At 37.6% G+C, this 13,593-nt stretch overlaps 1 protein-coding gene across 1 annotated transcript in view; it reads right to left on the minus strand.

Annotated features, from left to right (window-relative positions):
- Positions 1–4,864: 4,864 nt before the first annotated feature.
- KCNJ6 (potassium inwardly rectifying channel subfamily J member 6) overlaps positions 4,865–13,593 on the minus strand; it is a 173,463-nt gene continuing 164,734 nt past the window's right edge. Inside the window, exon 5 of the mRNA XM_083801181.1 lies at positions 4,865–9,415. The gene's annotated coding sequence lies outside the window, so the exon portion shown is untranslated. The remainder of the gene's footprint in view (positions 9,416–13,593) is intronic.

Raw genomic sequence — 13,593 nt, forward strand, 5'->3', positions numbered from 1 at the left:
TGTGTATCTCTGCTCCTTCAGTCCAGAAATGGGGAAAAACACTGTGTTCTTTGTGATTGCTCTCAAGCAAGAAACAAAGCAAAAGCTTGGAATACTCTGTTAGCTGAAGGAATAAGGAAAACAGTGAAAGTACACTTGAGTCAAGCATCATTTTTTGCCTAAGTGGAATTTATCTAGACATACCATGAGCAAAAAATCCACAAGACCAAGTTCTTCAGCTTGAGAAAACTAAAAGGATATTCTGACATTCATTAAGGAATTTTAAAAGCTTTTTGCTAGAAAGAAGTGAAGGTGGAATTTGCACTATATTTCTAGGGGCAGAAAGACAAAAGTTCAAACTTGGTCTAAGATGCTTCAGGAGAACATAATTCAAGAAAGGGAAGATGCACGCAGTAGATTAGATAAAGAGCAGAGGCTGCAACTGTCAACACAGAAATAACTGAAAGTGAATTTGAGTTAAGAGATATGAAGGATGAACAGCTATTAATAATAATGAGACACTGAAGAAATCCCACAGCAGCCGATGGGAGAAATCTGAGAAGGTAATGCTATTAGAAGGATTTGTAAAAATAGTAAGATATGTTTGCAGGGGCTGTCTCTCAGTCGTGTTGGTGGAGTAATGGAACATAAAATGCAAGTTTCTAGAGTTGGAGCATCCGAGATCCATAAGCAAGTCAGAACTGTGGAACTAACCAAAATCCATACCAGATGAAAAGCCTTACAGAAATAGCTGAACTGCTTTATCAGATGACCATAGCAAGACTACATCTGATACAGCAGGGGAAGCCGAAACACTTGTACACATCACTCAGGAGTGGAGCATGAGAGGAATAAGGCCAAGAGGATATAGCTCAAAGAAAGTAAAGAATTTGGGCTAGCAACACACCCACCCCACACCCACACCTCAAAAAATCATTTGAAATCTATCTACTTTTGTGATGCAATTATAGTTTTTAATGGGCAGGAACCAACTTTTCCAGTCATTGAGTCTGTACAGAAATATGGAAAAAAAGAAAAAATAGCGTTGGGTCAGCAGAAAAGGTGAGGTGCTGGTTTACTTGAGTGATAACTATTTTTTCACGAAGTACGACTGAAGGAAGAGCTAGCTGACAACTCACTCTTTTCTTCACAGTGAAAGCTAAGGAAATCTGTTCACGTTCATTTGAACAACTTTGGCCTGATTTGCATTTTATAGGAGAAACATTCACCCATTTCCCCCCAAATCCCCTCTCCCCCTCCAAAAATAATGTCTTTTATTATTAATATGAAAATACCTGATGTAATTATGGCAAATTGTTAACCAACAATAGCACGAACAATTAACATAGAGTACCAGCTCCTGCTTTGCTGCATGTCCCTTGGATCTTCAGCTTCCATGTAACCTGAGTTTTAAGAAATTTAAAGAAAAGCATCAAGTTTCATGGATTATACTATCATAACTAAACCCAACCAAAAATCCTACGAAATGGATTATTTCACATCCATACTGCTTGTGTTTGATCTTGTTCACTGGGAACCGGCAGAGCCTTAGTAAACCAGCAATTTTTCTTCTAGTTCCTAAGGAACAACATTTTTCTGGGAAGTTTTCATCTGGCTCTACTGGTGGCTGCTGGTAGTCACGTAAGACCATCCCTCACTTGGAGGGAGATGTGACTTCCCTAGCTCAACTCATGAACAGCAGAGTTGCATGCAGATGACAGGTTGAACGTATCTCTGGAATTAGGCTGGTATGCTTATAATAACTTGTGTGCCTTAGTTATTATTGTTCAACGAGGAGTATAACAGCTTTACAGCCCGCCATATTAAATGGAATTCAATGATAGATCATTTACAAAACCAAATGGTTTTAAAATGATCCCGCAATGTGCTGAGTAGCTCTTATAATGTCCACAGACTCTAATTTGGGAAAGGTATTTGTGCGCACCCGTGACCTTAAGCGCACAGTTCCATTCCTTTGCCTAAAGACAAAATTTCCTAAATTGGTGTCACAATACCTTCAACTCTTATCTGAAAATTCACAGAATTACAATGAGAATGTTGATGAAAATGTTACTGTCTTGTACTTCTTCCAGCACATTTTAGCAAGTCGCAAACAGCATAATTGTTGCATTTTACACCATTAAAATATACATGTTGTTTGGAGGTTGCATTTTTGTGGTTCGATTGTATAGCAGCAACAATTTTCTTGGTTTTGTGCTGGGTAATAATTTTCTCTGAAGAAGTAGGATTTTTTGTTGTTGTTGTTAGTCTTGGTCCTTTTACAGAGGTTATCTAACGTGATGCAAAATGTGACATGCAGGGAGTGTTAATATATTGACATAATGTAAAAACCTATATCTGAATAGACTCGGTTCTTTAATACCAGCAGGGGACTGAATCATGAATAATGCTGTTTCTCCTCTTCTTTGTTCCCATAACAAAATAAAATAATAGAAACTGATTTTCAGTCATTTACCAACTTTATTTACCAAGAAAAAAATGTTTATTAGAAGTCAGGTGTGGGAGTTGGTATGTATTTTAATGATTTATATTCCCAGGTGTGCTGTTTTAACCTACTTTGTTCATTTCAGAACATTTAATTCACTGAAACTCTTACTCACTTTCCATATTTTTATTTAAAAATTTTGAAATCAATTATTCAATCTGAATATTCAGTTTAGAGGAGGTATTAAGCTATTAAGTCTTCTGAAGTCTTCTCTCCTGGCATATGGAAAGCAAATGTGAATCAAGTATTTGCAAAATGTTGAGCAATAGCTAGAACTTTGGGGAACAGAATAAGCAGCTTATGGCCATGGTAGAAAGACCTTTGCTTTTGTTCTCTTTCTTCCTGTGCCCCACCAAAGGAGCCCCACGACAGGAGTCTCTGATCTCGCAGACATTTTTATTCCACATTCTTCCCCTTTTTCTTCTTATCTGCTTTTTTTTTTTTTTTTTGACATCTTTATCACAGCATGAGCGTTCTTGCCCATCTTCCTCCTTCTGCTGGTCTCTAGACACGCTGAATGTGCCATTTGCAGTTGCTCGCATCTTTTTATCATCTGTTCTTCATCTAACCCTCTCTCTCAAGCAGAATAACCCTCATGGGGATCTGGGGAGATGGCTTTGCAAGGAAACCCGAATGGTCCGCTGTCTGCACCTGACTGTTGTGTCCTTCCATTGGGCCTTTGAAACACCAACGCACCATTGTTGTGGCTTTTCCCTTCCACTGGCTTTCTTCTGCGGGGTCTCCTGTCTCCACAGAACTCATGCTAATGTTACTTTTTCAGCATTTCTACAAAGTTACACCTCAGTATTTCCAGAGCTTTCTGTGGGAATTAACCTTGCTTCTTTCCTTGGGCCCTTTCTCTTCTCTTCTATCTGTCCTAATTGCTGTCCTGTTCCATCTTTTAACAAAAATTCAGCAACCATCTTTATGGACATCTCTTTAATCTACTTCTCTGTTCCTATCCTGCTGTGTCTGTCACTAAGGTCAATGTCACTAAAACAGGGATTTATGGCCCACAAATTCAAATTAGATTTATATTTAGATGCAGATTTCTATACGATGAATTTAATGGTAAATTATCAAAAGTCATCTTGTCTTCCTTGTGTTTCTACTTTGCATTGGAGAATAACTCTCCATAAACAGCAACACAATAGTTGTATGTATAGCTTTAATTTTCCTCATTGCAGTTTCTATTTTAATTCTTTTTTGGTGACAGTTAAAGGCCTTAGTGCTGATTAGTCCCCATGCTCACTGATATTGAAGCCTTTCCTAACTTAAACAATAATTCTGCATATTTTTATTTTCTCTTCATACATAGCTGTTGCCTCTAGTTTTATAACTGAGACTCATCTACCCAGGAAGTTAATAAAAATTATCTAGTGGTATAATTTGAAGCAGATTAATTTGATTGCATTGAATCAGTTTTTGGCACTTAGAATTTAAATGGCTTTAATTTATTTCAGCTTATTCTACTCTCCAAATAACAATCAACTAAGGTTGAGCTAGAGTTAACTCTTAGGGGCTTTTCAGAAGAAGCAAATTCTGAAGATCGTGAACAATGAGAAGCAGAGATTTGCCTTAATTTATGGTGCAATGGGTAGCCAGAATTTGGTATAAGAGAATGCCTGATGCGACAAGAGACAGGGTACAGAACAGAAAACTGAGTTGTCACTGGGAAAACTGAATCCTGGAAAAATTAAAATTTACTTAAATATAAACAACATTTAAAGAATTATCCATTGATTTGAAATCTGATTATAGTACGTTACATGATAATCTAGTGATGCAACATTTAGAGAAAGCATGAAGGAAAATATACTTTGATACAATGTGAGAAAATGCTATATAAAGCTGAAAGTGTTGAAAAAGATTTAAAATGTCTCAGAGATCCAGATAATTACCCACCAAAACCCATTATTTAAAAATCTGTATTTTCAGTTTAACTGTTTTTCCCACATAGATAAAACAGAACTCCACAGAAATATAAGCTGTAGAAAATATCCTTGTCCTATTGTCCTGTTTTATAATAGAACACTGTTTAATTTCATGTATTCTAGTAGCAATAATAAAGATCTTACTTGAAAAATGACTGGAAGCTGAACTTTCATAAACACTTAGCAATTTAGGAGTTTAAGAACTAATGAAAATTATCTTACCATTTTAAATATTAAGCATGTTAAGATAATCTTGTAACTTTTTACCTTTTTAAACACAGGAGTTTGTAATGCTGTAATAATTGAAAACCACCTCTTAGAGACAGTATTTTGTCTGTTAGAAGGTTACTACATTCTTAAGTGTTAGAAGAAGACTGACTTTTTTTCTCGTTTACTCTTTTTTTTTTCTTTTTTTTCTTTTTTTTTTTTTCTCCAGAAAATGTTCGGTGTTTATCTGCAATGATACAACCCAAATGGCTAACAATGAGGAACTGTGTTTATAGAAGAGATGTGATCTGGACTCATGTCACACAGACATCTTCAATTTTGACCATGTGTAGCTTCCTGACAGACAATTTTTGTGACTGAGTATACTCAGTTTTCAGACCAGTGTTTGTGCATATTCCTGTAGTGCCATAAAAGAAGTGTTTGATGTATACCTACACATTCTGCATTAGCTACCCGTGTGAAGAGGTCCTCAGAGACCAATGAGTCTGTGCAGTTTGTGCTTGTGCTGTACACACTGCAGTTCTGCTCATATCTGTGGGCCGGATGAAAGTGAGATTGCAGGCTAATAGGACACATTTACTCAGACGGCATTTTGCCAATTTTCTGATAAAATGATTGCTAAATAAACCAAGAGTTAAATGCAACGTGCTGCAAGGGAACATAGTTTGCCTTTTGCTGTGAGGAGTAGAATGTGAGTCAACCAAAGCATCCAGCTACAGCCTGCTTCCAGGCTTGAGGCTGAAATGAGATACTTGTTTGCCCACACCTGCTGTACGTCCATCATTTCTCAAAATGCAGAGCCTTGTAGGTACACCACCTACAGGTGAACGCAGGCTCACAAAGCTACTTCTTGGTCTATAATACAAATGGGAAGAAATCCCAGCTCCAGTTGTACCCACACCAAGTTCAATTAATACCACAGAGTAAAAGTCCAGTGAAAAAATGTGTTCAAAATATGTGTGTGATATTTTTTCCTGTGTCCTGGAATGCCACAAGAGATATTCTGGAATACCAAAAATGGAAAAGTAGAGCCAGAACTACTCTAGGCTATGAACAAAGTAGTGTAGGCTTTGACCACAAGATCTCACCAATAGCTGTCTGTTCTGATAATAGCACACTAGTATTTCAGTGGATTAAACACAAGCAAATTCAGTCACAAGACAGTGTCCAAAGTTGTTTATTGTTTCAAAGGAAAGAGTTTATTTATTAGTATCCTTTTTGTTTGAAAAATAGAGAAACAATTTTCCTAGAACAACATTTTAATATATATATATTATTTTAAAATTAAATTATTGTCTAAGTACATGATTTTCTTGTGCTTCCTTAATAAGTATGCTTTCATAATTACCCATTCACAGATGTATCAAAATTGTTTCTAGGGAAATACAAAAGACCTCAAAAGTAGGTTAATGAGCCAAACTATTACTTTTTCATACCTACCTCCTATCTTCTCTTACTGACAGAATCATGATGAACAAGGCTATGAGAGCAAGTAGGTAATTGCACTTTCTATGGATTTTTTTTCTTCTGATTCCACTGTTTATACTGACTATAATGATTTGTACATGCACATGTGCAATTCTACTAATTTATTTATAAACTTCTACAGAAGTATTTTAGGGAAGATACAAATTTCTTATTTGCTAACCTAATTATGTTATCGCTTAACTTTGGAGATATATGCAGAAAGGCAGACAAAAATTATTTGATATTTCAGTAAAAAGGTATGACTATGTCTTTCAGGGATTTAGAAAAAAATGTCTTTACCTGCTTGTTCTGCTTAGCAGCAGAAAGATTTTTAAGGTTACAGATGTCTCAAAATAAAGGGGTGTGAGAAAGATTTCACTTTTAACTGAATAAAAGTTCTGCCAATACCATAAAACTGAAGTTCTGATTACATTAGTATTTCTTACTGTACTGGAAATGATATATCAGAATTGAGGCTTTGAAAAATTTGAAATTTGTGGTTATTGATAAAGCAGTTTGTAAACTAAATTCAAAATCTCCAGTCATGTTTATCTAAAATAGGTGCTTTAATTTTGCCTGTTTGCTGGATTAAATGGAAGAAAAAACGGTAGTAATTGTTTCTCAGGCTCTGGCTCCAGCCATTAGCGATGTTAAAATGTAATGTTACTTACAGGAAACTGTGTAGACCTTTAAAATACTGTTGTTTGGTGGTTTGGATTACAGTTAAATTACTTAATATGATGATATTCAGAATTAACTCTCTTAGCTAGTTTTTGTAAAACGACCACACTAAAGAACGGAAAAGTGATTTTAGGAAGTTCTGTAGGTCAAGAGGACAATGTTGTTTCATATCATAGAGATTTTTAGGCACATCATTTTGAAAATGTTTGCTTTTGTCTGTACTGTATTCATGTAAGGTTCATTCTGCGTTGTTTGGTACTGGAAATGCTAAGAGGAAGCAACTTGGGGGGCTCGCTGGCCAGCTGCCTGACTGCAGTGCCAGTAGCTGAAGGGCCAGCAAGCAAGCCAGAGGAAAATGTTCCCTGTTTTGAGGGCTCTGTCCAGGGCTTCCAAGAAGAGGGTCAATTATTTACTGATAGTTGAATTGCCAAAAACAAAACAAAACAAACAAACAAAAAATTGATAACAAATTTGTAATTTATTATTGTTGAAGGTTTCTCTGAGGTACTGTAAGGCCACAACATTTGCCATCAGCCAGGTTCTTGCTCCTTAGGAAAGGCAGGCTTCTCCTCTGACAGTGGTTATCAAGAACAATATCAATATTACAAGTCCATTTTTGTGAAAATGTTCAGAATGTAATGTTGGGAATAGCTTAATTTTAGCTGTAATTGGAATCGTAGGAATAACTGACTCATATTGCAAGGGTAAGGTTGGTGGCAGTTTCCTACACTGCTAGATATCTCCAGCACTGTTTCATTTTTTTGACAAATTTCATACCTATTCATTTTTACAGTAGGTAAACTGACATTAAAATGATGGTGTGAATTTGTTCATTATCTGCAAAGATGGCAAAAATGGATTTTTCAGCCTATTTCAAGAAAGTCTCCAGCTGAACAAAACATTTTGTTCCAGTATCGGAATGCCACATTGTGTTATTTTGGAAATGTGAGAGGAAAAAACTGTGAAAAGAAAATTCCCTTCTGATTTATCAAGAAATCTATTTTAAGTTTTGTGAAATTTTTCTCTGAAGCAATTCACTACACTGATCTATCTCTAATGGTCAGTACAAATCCACAGATTACGTTATAATTAATAATGAAACAACAAAATAAATCCTTAATTTATGAAACAAGAATTCTTTTTGAAAGGTCATATTTTTATGGCCATGCATATTTCTTTTTTAGCAAATCAGAGTGTTGACACAAAGAGATTTTTCACACAAATATTTTTCACTAAAACAGAAAAAAGGAAATTCTTATTTAAATATATGAAATTAAGCCTCATTTTTCTCTGCCATTTTCCCGGAAAATTTCTATGCAGTTTTCTTTTTCTATTCTTCTGTTTCTTCTCTGGAAAGTGAGGTTAAGCAGAGGTTTTACTCCTTTTACATGTATTAGTTATCATATTACATTATTTTGCTGTGATTTTTCATGAAGTTCATTCTGATTTCACGTCTTACAAGGGCTAAAAGCTCTTCTAAAATCAATACCATAAGTACTAGTACACAGCTGATTTCTTCCTTGTCATCTAAATTGTGGTAAAAGACCCTAAGCATAAGGTCTTGAAGATTTGCAATGGTTTCTGTGAATGGAATATTTCTTCACTTTCTTTTGAATTCAGTAAGTTTATAAGCAACACTGTCTTTTCTTAGTATGACTTAAATGTGATTGAAGTGATGAATTATCTTCCTTGTCTCTTCTCATTATATAGATTTCATTTTGATGATTTTACTAGCTGAAAAACTAGCCAAGTTTTTAAAACAATAGTTTTTGTTACGCTTTGCTTTACTATATTTATTAATAGTAGTTGTCTGAATGTCAAGGAAATGACGCATGTGTATAAAAAGTAAAAAATGGCCAGCAGCATTCCTTAGATTTCAACACATGAATCCAGTGGCCTTGCCCTTTGGCCAAGACTTTTGTTGAGTTTCTTCTGTAGCCTTTATCCTTATTTATATTCCTTCCTTTCCCTTTCCAGGGACCTTTTGTATTTGTTGCGAACCTTTTTAACCTTTTGACTAGAAAGCGGGATATCTTGTTTTCTTGTTTTTTAAGAAATGAGATCATTAGAAATGAGAATTGCTGGCCTGTCTGCTAAGTCATGGATTACATCTTTTCCTACAGAAGCTGCAGCACAAGGACAAAATGCGCACCTTACTTTTCTTGCCCCAGTACTGTGGCTTAACCCCTTTACAAATAAACTGCCTTTGAGAGAGTCACGCCGTTTTTTTGTTCTTGCTGGAAGTATCTTTAACACATTTGGCAGTGGCTTCAGTGATCCCTAATTTGCCTAAAAATGTGTGCCTAAAACCTACAGCAGAACTGAAGGATGTAAATATTCTGCCTGTGGCTGCCTTAAGACTTTGGCAAGTATTTGATGCTGATGGCATTTCAGTGAGGTGAAGACCTATCCTGATTCCATCATCTCCCAGGGAGCCTAAAAGCTGGCACAAAAGGCAGCACAAAGTTCTCACATAGTCATCTCAGCAGATGGTCTCTTTTTTCCAGAAATGCCTCCTCATTCCTACTGGCTTTCATAAGAGCTGGTAAATGTTCATCATTTCTGAAAAATCTCGTGTAAAGATTTAGGAGGTTAGCTGTAGCATCCCATCCAGTTGTTGCTGAGAAAAGAAAATAACTTCTTTAATGGCCTGAAAAAGATGCATTATGAAGTGTAACAGTTTGAGTCCCCCCCCCTCCCCCCCCCAAATTTGAGTGTATATAAACTGTATGTTGCCTTGACATCCTTTCTGAATTAGAACATGACCTCCTCAAGCACCACATCACATGTCCTTTAATACAGACATTTCAGTGAGGAATTTGGGTCCTCCTGCCTTATGGTGGAGCCAGTAGCTTCCAGAGGGCTGCCGAAGAGCTGCAGCTGTGGCTTTGGTGCTCCTGACTGCCGCCTTTGATTAAAAAAATTAAACAAAAACTGGGGAGGGCTCCCCCAAGTTCTATTCTGAGAAAAAAACTCAGAGCAGCTGGTATTACTTGAAACTCCCAAATCTTTATTCTGTGTGGATGGCACAAGTTAGAGAGGATGAGGGAAGAACTGTGGTTTATACTTGTGAATTCACTTGAAATAGAAAACAGATTTCACACTTGAGATGAAATATCAAGATATGCAGGTCTCTCTGGAACACTGTTTTTGGGTATGATGTCTGTGTGCTGTCTACATGAAACTGCATTACAGCACCAGTGTGCGGGCAATAAATGGAAGAATGGCAAGTGGTAAAATAGGTACTCCATTACACTGAAGTTATCGCTAGATTAACATTTCTGAAAATCCAGGGGAGCTGAAAAAAATGGAAGTGGGTTGAAGTAAGCTTGAACTAAATACACAAAATGAAATGTGCACTAAAATGTGTAACAACACCCCTCCCCTCCAAAAAGCCAAATCTCAGAAGTTTAAAATTAGCTCAGGAAGCATAAAAGAACATCATTTATTATAAATATTAAATGGCTTTCGGGTCTTGTCTCTAAGAACTACTTAATGCGCAAAGCCCACATTTATGTCTGCTTTCCAAGCACATTTCCAAACAGCATGTTTATGAGCTAAAGGAGCAAGGATGTCAGAGAAGCCAACTTTGGTTCTTGTTTTGTTAGGCCTGATTTATAGACTAAGTAGTGTCTGAATGAGGTAACATGGTTGTTAACAAGGCTGATATTTTGAAAAGAAAGGTATTTTGACAGACAGAAATTGCAGTAATAGTAAAAAGTCGAAGTTTCACAGTGAGAACTTCTGCTGTTAGCTAAAGGAATGTCCTACCCAAGGTGCCGGACTCTCCCTTTGCCATAAAGACAAGTCAAGTCAAGCTTTGAGCCTATAATTCACATCTACATCAGGTATCTTGAGCAAGTGATATAAATTCATCATTAAGTTCAAATCTCCCTGAGCCAGAAGTCCGAGGTTACCCCTTACTTCTGCCAGGAAGGTTTTCTAGGCATAACATCACGCATCCTTGCAGGGCTGTGCAGCTCTGTACCCATCTCACAGTGCAGCTGGAGTGAGATAAAATGACTTGGCTTTCCTCCGCCTCCACCTCCTAGGAAGGCTGCTCGGGTGGGTGGTGTTCAGAGCACATCAAGCCCAGACCTCACAGGATTTGGGGCCTTAGGAGACGTGGTGGCTACTTGCACTCAGAAGCATAGGTAAAGGCTGCAGTGATGTACCTCTGCAGAGAGCAGATGACTGTTGGATGAGGTGAGAAACATGAATCGTGTGCCTTCCCCAGCCTGAGGGCACATGTATCTGAACGCAGCCTGGGAGTGCCCTAGTCAATAGGATAGCAGCTGTTAGGGACTGAGGGAATGAGGAATTTTCCATTCTTTTGTTAAAAATACACCAAGGGAAGGATTTAAAGTTTCTTTGGGCTAGTGGGAGAATTCAAGAGCCCGTCTGACCTTGGTGCAGGTGTTAGGACACTGCTTTTACTGTTATGGCGGGTTTGTTTCTTGGGAGGAGTGGGGTGTGGCCTTGAACCTCCCTGGGCTGAAAAGGGCACTGAGCCCAGGTCTCCCCTTTCCTCAGTAGTGTAATGCCACATAGTTGATCAAAATGGGAACTTGTGCCCTGTGGTTGAAAAGAGAAGACAGACTTCTTCCCTGTTTGTAAAGGGTTTGAGCTTCCCCTTTAATTCCAGCAGAGGAATATGGACAACCCCAGAACTGAAAACCTTTGCACACGATAGCTAGGCATGTAAATCCAGAGCCCTTCCTGAAGGAGGTTAGAGCCAGAACAAGCTCTAACCATCCAACAAGCATTTTCCTCTTTGCCAGCACACTGTCCTACCTGAGGTGGTGGCTGGAGACCCTCTTCTGGTACACCACCTCCTTCCTCTGTACGGCAAGAGATGCACAGAGCTCTGTTAACTCAGGGCTGTGCAGTCCCCTCCACCTATGCTTCTGGTATAGAGACCTACAAGCTTGCAGCAAGGCCCTTCACAGAAGCAGACAAGACATTTCATTTTGATCACCAAAGTTAAATTTTATGGCTCACGTCAATGCCAATACCTATAGTTCTGTAGGGCAAAGATCTAGGATCATAACTGCTGTATACTTTTAAGAGGATGATTATATTTTTTGTTGCTTACTTTGAAATAGTATTTGAAATGTATTTCAATGCTGGTAAGATGGTATTTATTGCTAAATAGTAAGATGGAACTTGCAGTACTTGATGAAGGCCAAATTCTCACCCAATATAAATTTACATTGCCCCGTGAAAAGCAGTATTTCTGTATCTGTTATCACCAGCTGAAAGATATGGTTTGGAAACTTGTGCGGAAAGAAAAAAAGTAGTGTGTTGTAATAAACAAACAAACAAACAAACAAACCTTCTAAAACCAAACCAAAACAAAAGATAAATGCCAAAACCAAAACCAAAACCAAAAACAACCAAAAAAAAAAGTGAGGAGCCAGAGATGACAGTACAACACTATGCATGAGTTTGTACGAAGAATTTCTGCAGCATTTCTGTTCATTGAAGAAGGAACTGAGTGCTGCAGTAGATGACTGCAAACTCACATTTATCTCTGGAATTTCTTTTGCTTCTGGAAATCACAAGATAAGCTGAGAAAAAGACATCAAAATGTATTAATGAAATATATAGGTATGTAATGGATCTTGATTAATTATGTATCCAATTAAATAAAAACATTACATCATTCATGATCCTTAAATGTGATTTGCCAACAATATTCCATTTGGGCACTGTTTTCAAAGGATATTGTTAAGGTTTAGGAGTTAAGTTTTCAGATTAAGTTGTTATAATGAAAACACCACTCAATATGTACGGCTTGAAAATCCATTGTTAATTAACAGCATTCAATTCTTAATTGTCTTTTTACCAGTTCAGTTGAAATCATTGACACAAAATACATTGTTAAACTGCTTAATCAATCATTGTAGAAAAATAGAGGTGTTTGATAGGGACATTCTAGTACAAAGTTTAGGTGAAGCTTCCCCATTGAAAGCTTTGGAGGCTTCTGTTTTTTAAGCTTATGTTACAAAAATGAGATTTCATAAACTTTACAGTCCATACTACATGAATACTAAAGACAATAAAATACAAGGGGATAGAGAGAGAAAGAAACAAACACACACACCTTAAGCTTTAAGTGCCCTATTCACAAAAATATAGCTTACACATGCGCATGCCCCAGTGGTGTAAAGTCTATTTTTTTGTGCTTGAGGACACAAAAAAAGGTTTTGTTAGGGCCCTGAGCTGCTGTTCTAATCAACATAAACTTTTCCTAAACTGCAGCAATGAATTATAGAGTGGCCCAGTAAATTCCAAGAGCAAAAAGCAGGTTTATCCTCAGAGGAATGGTTTGCCTTCAGCTCATGCACCTTTTGCTAGGACTGCAGACTGACACACACAGGCTCTTCCCTACCCACGTGCTACCCCTGGGTCTTCTGCTGTAAGGCTTATGTTTTCCAGCAGAGCTTTGGAGTGACCCTGCCTTTAAAGTGCTGGGTGCCCCCCCTCATGGGTGGCCTTACAGATGGGCTGCGATGGGTCAATGGGAGTGCTGGGCTGGTTCTGGTACCGGGGAAGAAGACCAAGCTTTAAAAGGTCTGTAGCAAAAGGAGCTGTATCTCATGAAACTTCGGCGTAAATAACCTTTACCCGGCTGACAAAATCAGCCATCCCAACTGGAGGGAACAAAAAAATAATCCATATTCGGAACCATTGCTTACATCACACTGCTCTGTGAAAGCCTTTCAGGAAAGATGCTCAGAGCTGAAACAAAAGATTCTTCCCATCCAGCCTGACCTGCCCATCCCTGGTGCCAAA

This window comes from Anser anser, assembly GCF_964211835.1.
Source record: "Anser anser genome assembly, chromosome: 1".
In the NCBI taxonomy this organism is placed as follows: Eukaryota; Metazoa; Chordata; class Aves; order Anseriformes; family Anatidae; genus Anser; species Anser anser.